General features: G+C 42.0%; 1 protein-coding gene across 1 annotated transcript in view; it reads left to right on the forward strand.

The window, feature by feature from the left end:
- LOC106561685 (FYVE, RhoGEF and PH domain-containing protein 6) overlaps positions 1 to 1142 on the forward strand; it is a 33564-nt gene extending 32422 nt beyond the window's left edge. Inside the window, exon 20 of the mRNA XM_082957425.1 lies at positions 1 to 1142. This exon is cut by the window's left edge and continues 1035 nt beyond it. The gene's annotated coding sequence lies outside the window, so the exon portion shown is untranslated.
- Positions 1143 to 8170: the final 7028 nt, after the last annotated feature.

Raw genomic sequence — 8170 nt, forward strand, 5'->3', positions numbered from 1 at the left:
CGGAGGAATGTCAAATTTCTGCATTTTGGCACTTTAGCAAGTCTTTATTTATATGAAAAATAAGTTTTATTAAATTATCCATGTGCTATATATTAAAGGGCACTTCAATGTTTTATTTTAATTTAACTAAGCAAGTCAGTTAAGAACAAATTCTTATTCACAATGACGGCCTACCCCGGCCAAACCCTAACCAGGATGATGCTGGGCCAATTGTGCCGCCCTATGGGACTCCCAATCGCTTCTGGTTGTGATACAGCTTGGAATCGAACCAGGGTCTGTCGTGACGCCTCTAGCACTGAGATGCAGTGCCTTAGACCGCTGCGCCACTCGGGAGCCCAAATTAATATAACAGGCTTTTTAAAATGCAATATTTGGGCACAATTTCTACTTAAAATGTCAGAGACGCAAAAGGCACTTATTTCGTGGAACAACCCAGGTGCTAAAGTCACGATACATGGTTGAAGACCATATTTGGCCTTATTTTACCAATTCAAATGCCGTCAGCCCTGGAGGCTTGTACATAAGAGCTGTAGAGTTTTGTTACAGACATGTCATTGTATCATTACTGGTGACATCTGCATTTTTAGTATTTGCCGTGAAGGTTGATTTGAATGTCTTATTTTAATGGATTATGCAGAACAGTCAAATAAATGTGTGGTTTTATCACAGGACTTGTTCTATGGAATGTTGTTGATACATAAGACCTCTTTTCATCATGCCATTGCAGTTATGTCATCAGGGGGAAACACAACATGAAGCATAATTCACACCACTACAGCTTTATCTCAGACAGTGCATTTAGTAGTACAAACATGTCTGTTTGTTTACGCCACCAGAAAAACATTCATGCATTTGTGTGGGGTGGGGGGTGGGGGGAATTCACTCATGAACACATGGGCCTTTGCACTTGTTCTGTGGAATGAATAAATCAAATCCCAACAGTTTACCTCTCAATATTCCTTTATTAGGCACTAGAACACTCGATCCTAGTTATTAAACTCAAAAATGTTGCTATCATGGATACTGATTTTAAATAGAATTTTAAATCAAGTTTACATGTATTTTATATTTACTGGTCTGATTACCCTGGTCTGAGTACCCTTTTCTGCACTATGTGCCTATTTTAATAAACACTTGTCGTATTTCGCTGTCTCATCTCTTATGCCATCAACAGTAGGCTAACGGGACAGAATTGTGGGCCTGGGACAGAATTCCTGTCTTGTTTTTTCTGACGGTGCGAACTAGGCTATTTGATTGGTTTAAAGAAAATCTCAGAGATCTCAAATTGTGGGAAGGATACTGTAGTTTGGTGGTCTAAGTGATTAGTATCAAGTTCTGAATAATCTCTGTCGTTATTTTGAACAGTTCTCCTCCTCTCACTTTTTCCTTCGCTTGTGTACTTTAGTGCACAACACAACAGCTGTCTGTGACCAGGCGAAAAACCTTTTCCAAGCTAAAACTTCATACCATAACTGCTAACCGCTACACACAGCCACCATCGTTGTCACCATAATTAGCCAACATTATTGTCAACATAGCTACTAAAACTAATGCGTTAGTAAACCCGCTACAATCATGCAGTACAGTGTACAGCAAGCAGTTTAGCACTTACACCGGAGGGCCCGGTGGCAATAAATTAATACAACTAAAAGCTTACCTTGACTTGGAAGAGTTCCTGTGTTGGATAGCCTTAGCCAGCTAGCTACCATAGAATCCCTCTCTGAGTAGGCTAAACTAGCTAGCTGCATTCACTAGCTAAGTAAGTGGAAGAAAAATAGAACAAAATATAACTAGCGCTCTCCCTTTCTCACGTCTCCTTTATTTTTGAAGAAATTAATTTGAGTCAACTACTCACATTTTATGCACTGCAGTGCTAGCTAGATGTAGTTTATGCTTTCAGTACTAGATTAGTTATCTGATCCTTTGATTGGGTGAACAACATGTCAGTTCATACTGCAAGAGCTCTGATAGGTAGGAGGACGTCCTTTGGAAGTCATCATAATTACTGTGTAAGTCTATGGAAGGGGGTGAGAAGAACTATAGATCTTTACCTAGGAACGGGTCCAACTTTTTGGACCCGTTCCTAAACAGACCTGGGGCTTTCCCAACTGGACCCGTCGTGGATATATACATTTTTTAAAATAGAGACCCGTTCTAAACGGACCCGAGCACAACCAGACCCCTTCTGAACGGACCTGAGGACAGCTAGACCCGTTCCGTATCAATCTGGTCAGATCCAGACCCGATCAGAGTGAGGGAAGCAGCAGAGAAGTCTTTTTTTTTTTAATTTAAAGCTACTTTATTAACTGGAGCTGATAAAGCGTGAGAGGAGGGAGAGGCCGTACTGTGAATGAGTGACACAGGGAGGGAGAGACGAGACAGCAACAAACAAAGCTGACTAGTAGCTAGTAGACTAATAGCTGCCATAGCTAGGTCATTTTATTCATCATCAAATATGATTATGTAGTACCTGTTGGACTGCATCAAACCGGGAGAAGCTAGCTAGGCTAACAGGCTGCAGTGCATGTGCTTTGTCATCCTACAGTTACAAATAACAACTCCATTCAGAATGTTAAGTAACAGCCTGCTAACCTGTTGGCTCTTGGTCGTTGTAGCCTATCCTTCTCCTTCAACTTTTAATTACGTAAATTTAATTCCATCATCCATTGATTAGATCTCCTAACTTTTGCCACAAACAGAGGCTCTATGACTGCAGCCTAATGCCGCTTTGATGACATGATTGGCCAACAACAAGCTATTGGCCAACAACAGGCTGGATCCACAGGCTGCACTCTTGTGAAAAGCAGCAGCATAAATTATAAAATGTCTCTCTCTACTTCAGCAGTTGCATTCTGGTCTGTACGGGCCAGTTACAATTTCACATACCCAAGACAATCCTATCAGATCAGACCCGTGACACGCATTTAGAATTATGGATCTGGACTGGCTCGGGTCCCGGATCGGATCTCGGGTTTTCGGGTACAGGTGGATCCATGAAGACCTCTAGTGAGAACCACGAGCCTCCTAGGTTTTGTATTGAAGTCAATATACCCAGAGGACGGAAACAAGCTGTCCTCCGGCTACACCATGTTGCTACCCCAGAGAGTGCTGTTGAGGCTACTGTAGACCATTGCAAAACAGTGTGTTGTAATCAATTATTTGCTGACATGAATATATTTAGTATAGTTTTATGAATGTTTTTTTATGTTTCACTATTTAAATTTTTATGAAATTCACTTAGGATGGTCCTCCTCTGAGGAGCCTCCACTGGACGAAAAGTCAAATCTGAACTGAATTTGACAACAGCTGGATTCCTTCTAGCCATGAACATGGGGTAGGGACATCCCAAGGATTCCTTCTAGCCCAATGATTTGTGATAGTGTAACAGCTGTCCAGCGAAGACAATAAGATTGGTCTCAGCACCAGTGTAACATCTGTGATCTTACTTCGTAAATCTCTTGCCTTGTGTTTTTAAAGAAAGGACTGTCCAGCCAGTGAGGCCAGTTGATTGGTGTTTATTCTGACGATAGATACAAGGAAGCACATTACATGTACAGGACAACAGTATAACGATGGCTGTAGATTTGTGATTTATCACTTGCTTTGTTTGCATCTTTCCGTTAGGGATGCCTACTCTGTGAAGTGCGTGTGCAAAGGGTAAAGTTTACAAAACGCAGTCTCGCTCCAGAGACGACAGGGATTGTTGACGTTGCAGGTACTATTTGCTCAGTTGTGCACCGGGGCCTCCCTATCTTTCTATTCTGGTTAGAGCTAGTTTGTGCTTTTATGTGAATGGAGTAGTACACAGCATTGTACGGGATCTTCAGTTTCTTGGTAATTTCTTGCATGGAATAGCCTTCATTTCTCAGAACAAGAATAGACTGACGAGTTTCAGAAGAAAGGTCTTTGTTTCTGGTCGTTTTGAGCCTGTAATCGAACCCACAAATGCTGATGCTCCAGATACTCAACTAGTTTAAAAAAGGCCAATTTTATTGCTTTTTTAATTAGAACAACAGTTTTCAGCTGTGCTAACAATTGCAAAAGGGTTTTCTAGCTAACACAACGTGCCGTTGGAACACAGGAGTGATGGTTGCTGATAATGGGCCTCTGTACACCTATGTAGATATTCCATAAAAAAAATCAGCCGTTTCCAGCTACAATAGTCATTTACAACATTAACAATGTCTACACTGTTTCTGATCAATTTTATGTTATTTTAATGGACAAATGTGCTTATTTTTATTTTTTTTAAACAAGGACATTTCTAAGTGACCCCAAACTTTTGAACGGTAGTGTATATGTACAGTACCAGTCAAATTTGGACACACCTACACATTCAAGGGTTTCTTTATATTTATTATTTTCTACATTGTAGAATAATAGTGAAGACATCAAAACAAACTATGAAATTACACATATGGAATCATGTAGTAACCAAAAAAGTGTTAAAGAAATCAAAATATATTTTTGATTCTTCAAAGTAGATGCTTTTTGCCTTGATGACAGCTATGCACACTCTTCGCATTCTCTCAATCAGCTTCATAAAAAATGCTTTTCCAACAGTCTTTAAGAAGTTCCCACGTTGGCTGCTTTTCCTTCACTCTGCGGTCCAACTCATCCCAAACCCTTTCAACTGGGTTGAGGTCGGGTGATTGTGGAGGCCAGGTCATCTGATGCAGCACTCCATCACTCTCCTTGGTCAAATCGCCCTTACACAGCCTGGAAGTGTGTTGGGTCATTGTCGTGTTGAAAAACAAGTGATAGTCGCACTAAGTGCGAACCAGATGGGATGGCGTATTGCTGCTGAATGCTGTGGTAGCCATGCTGGTTAAGTCTGCCTTGAATTCTAAATAAATCACTGACAGTGTCACCATCACACCTCCGCCTCTGTGCTTCACGGTGGGAACGACACATGCAGAGATCATCCGTTCATCTACTCTGTCTCACAAAGACACGGCGGTTGGAACCAAAAATCTCAAATTTGGACTTATCAGACTAAAGGACAGATTTCCACCGGTCTAATGTCCATTGCTCGTGTTTCTTGGCCCAAGCAAGTCTCTTCTTATTGGTGTCCTTTAGTAGTGGTTTCTTTGCAGCAATTCGACCATGAAGGCCTGATTCACGCAGTCTCCTCTGAACAGTTGATGTTGAGATGTGTCTGTTACTTGAACTCTAAAGCATTTATTTGGGCTGCAATTTCTGAGGCTGGTACCTCTAATTGGATAAGTTCCCAATGCAGCAGAGGTAACTCTGGGTCTTCCTTTCCTGTGGTATTCCTCATGAGAGCCAGTTTCATCATCACGCTTGATGGTTTTTGCGACTGCACTTGAAGACATTTTCAAAGTTCTTTAAATGTTCTGTATTCACTGACCTTCATGTCTTAAGGTAAGGATGGACTGTTGTTTCTCTTTGCTTATTTCAGCTGTTCTTGCCATAATATGGACTTCTTCTTTTACCAAATAGGGCTATCTTCTGTATACCACCCATACCTTGTCACAACACAACTGATTGGCTCAAAAGCATTAAGGAAAGAAATTCCACAAATTAACTTTTAACAAGGAACACATGTTAATTGATATGCGTTCCAGGTGACTACCTCATGAAGCTGGTTGAGAGAATGCCAACAGTGTGATAAGCTGTCATTAAGGCAAAGGGTGGCTACTTTGAAGAATCTAAAATATATTTTGATTTGTTTTACACTTTTTTGGTTACTACATGATTCCATGTGTTATTTCATAGGTTTGATGTCTTCACTATTATTCTATAATGTAGAAAATAGTTTAAAAAAAATAAAAAAATGGAATGAGTAGGTGTGTCCAAACTTTTGACTGGTACTGCATTTACAGTGCATTCGGAAAGTATTCAGACCCCTTCCCTTTTTCCACATTTTAGAATAAGGCTGTAATGTGTTACATTTTAAAAAGTCATCAATCTACACACATTACCCCATAATGCCGTGATTGGGAGCCCCATAGGGCGGCGCACAATTGGCTCAGCGTCATCCGGGTTAGACCGTCATTGTATATAAGAATTTGTTGATTTGCCTAGTCAATTAAAGGTTTAATAAATAAAGCGAAAATGTTTTTAGAAATGTTTGCAAATTTATAACACTTTTTCCCATGCTTGTTCAATGAACCATAAACAATTAATGAACATGCACCTGTGGAACTGTTGTTAAGACTAACAGCTTACCGATGGTAGGTAGGTAAGGTCACAGGTATGAAAACTTAGGACACTAAAGAGGCCTGTCCACTGACTCTGAAAAACACCAAACGAAAGATGCCCAGGGTCCCTGCTCATCTGCGTGAACGTGCCTTAGGCATGCTGCAAGGAGGCATGAGGACTGCAGATGTGGCCAGGGAAATAAATTGCAATGTCCATACTGTGAGACGCCTAAGACAGCTCTACAGGGAGACAGGACGGACAGCTGATCATTTTCGCAGTGGCAGACCACGTGTAACAACACCTGCACAGGATCGGTACATCCGAACATCACACCTGCGGGACAGGTACAGGATGGCAACAACAACTGCCCGAGTTACACCAGGAACGCACAATCCCTCCATCAGTGCTCAGACTGTCCGCAATAGGCTGAGAGAGGCTGTACTGAGGGCATGTAGGCCTGTTGTAAGGTAGGTCCTCACCAGACATCACCGGCAACAACGCCGCCTATAGGCACAAACCCACTGTTGCTGGACCAGACAGGACTGGCAAAAAGTGCTCTTCACGGACAAGTCGCGGTTTTGTCTAACCAGGGGTGATGGTCGGATTCGCGTTGATCATCGAAGGAATGGGCGTTACACCAAGGCCTGTACTCTGGAGCTGGATTGAGGTGGAGGGTCCGTCATGGTCTGGGGCGGTGTGTCACAGCATCATCGGACTGAGCTTGTTGTCATTGCAGGCAATCTCAACGCTGTGCGTTACAGGGAAGACATCTTCCTCCCTCATGTGGTACCTTTCCTGCAGGCTCATCCTGACATGACCCTCCAGCATGACAATGCCACCAGCCATACTGCTCGCTATATGCGTGATTTCCTGCAAGAGAGGAACGTCAGTGTTCTGCCATGGCCAGCGAAGAGCCCGGATCTCAATCCCATTGAGCACGTCTGGGACCTGTTGGATCGGAGGGCCAGGGCCATTCCCCCCAGAAATGTCTGGGAACTTGCAGGTGCCTTGGTGGAAGAGTGGGGTAACATCTCACAGCAAGAACTGGCAAATCTGGTGCAGTCCATGAGGAGATGCACTGCAGTACTTAATGCAGCTGGTGGCCACACCAGATACTGGCTGTTACTTTTGATTCTGACCCCCCCTTTGTTCAGGGACACATTATTCCATTTCTGTTAGTCACATGTCTCTGAGACTTGTTCAGTTTGTATCTTATTTGTTGAATCTTATGTTTATACAATTATTTACACATGTTAAGTTTGCTGAAAATAAACGCAGTTGACAGTGAGAGGACGTTTAATTTTTTGCTGAGTTTATTACAATCCATAACCATACTAGAATTGTGTGTTTCCTTATTTGCCGCCTCCTGACAACTTTGTAATTTTTAAAATAGCCATGGAGTAGTCTGTCTCTGAACAACTGGTTATCAATATACAGTTTATTGATGAGAGCTACGTGTTTCCCTTTCAATCTATTTTCCTTAAATTGGATACAGAACTTTACGCCGTTCTGCAATTTCCTTGGGGAACTGGTCATTCATGCCAGCAAGCCTTTTACACAGCCGTTTAACCCATTATTTGATCTTTAAAGAAAGCAAATTTGGCATTCATACCTTAGTTGTAGTGGGGAAAATAACATCAGTACTAAAGAAATATATATTTAAGGTAAATGTTACTTGTTCATGTTTGTTTAGCTTACATAACACAATTTAGAACTATGCATTAAGGGAAACGGAAAGGAGGATACCTAGTCAGTTGTATAGGGAAAGGGTGATACCTAGTCAGTTGTATAGGGAAAGGGGGATACCTAGTCAGTTGTACAGGGAAAGGGGGATACCTAGTCAGTTGTATAGGGAAAGGGGGATACCTAGTCAGTTGTACAGGGGATACCTAGTCAGTTGTATAGGGAAAGGGGGATACCTAGTCAGTTGTATAGGGAAAGGGGGATACCTAGTCAGTTGTATAGGGAAAGGGGGATACCTAGTCAGTTGTACAGGGAAAGGGGG

The sequence above is a fragment of the Salmo salar genome, chromosome 10 (assembly GCF_965601325.2).
Source record: "Salmo salar chromosome 10, fSalSal1, whole genome shotgun sequence".
In the NCBI taxonomy this organism is placed as follows: Eukaryota; Metazoa; Chordata; class Actinopteri; order Salmoniformes; family Salmonidae; genus Salmo; species Salmo salar.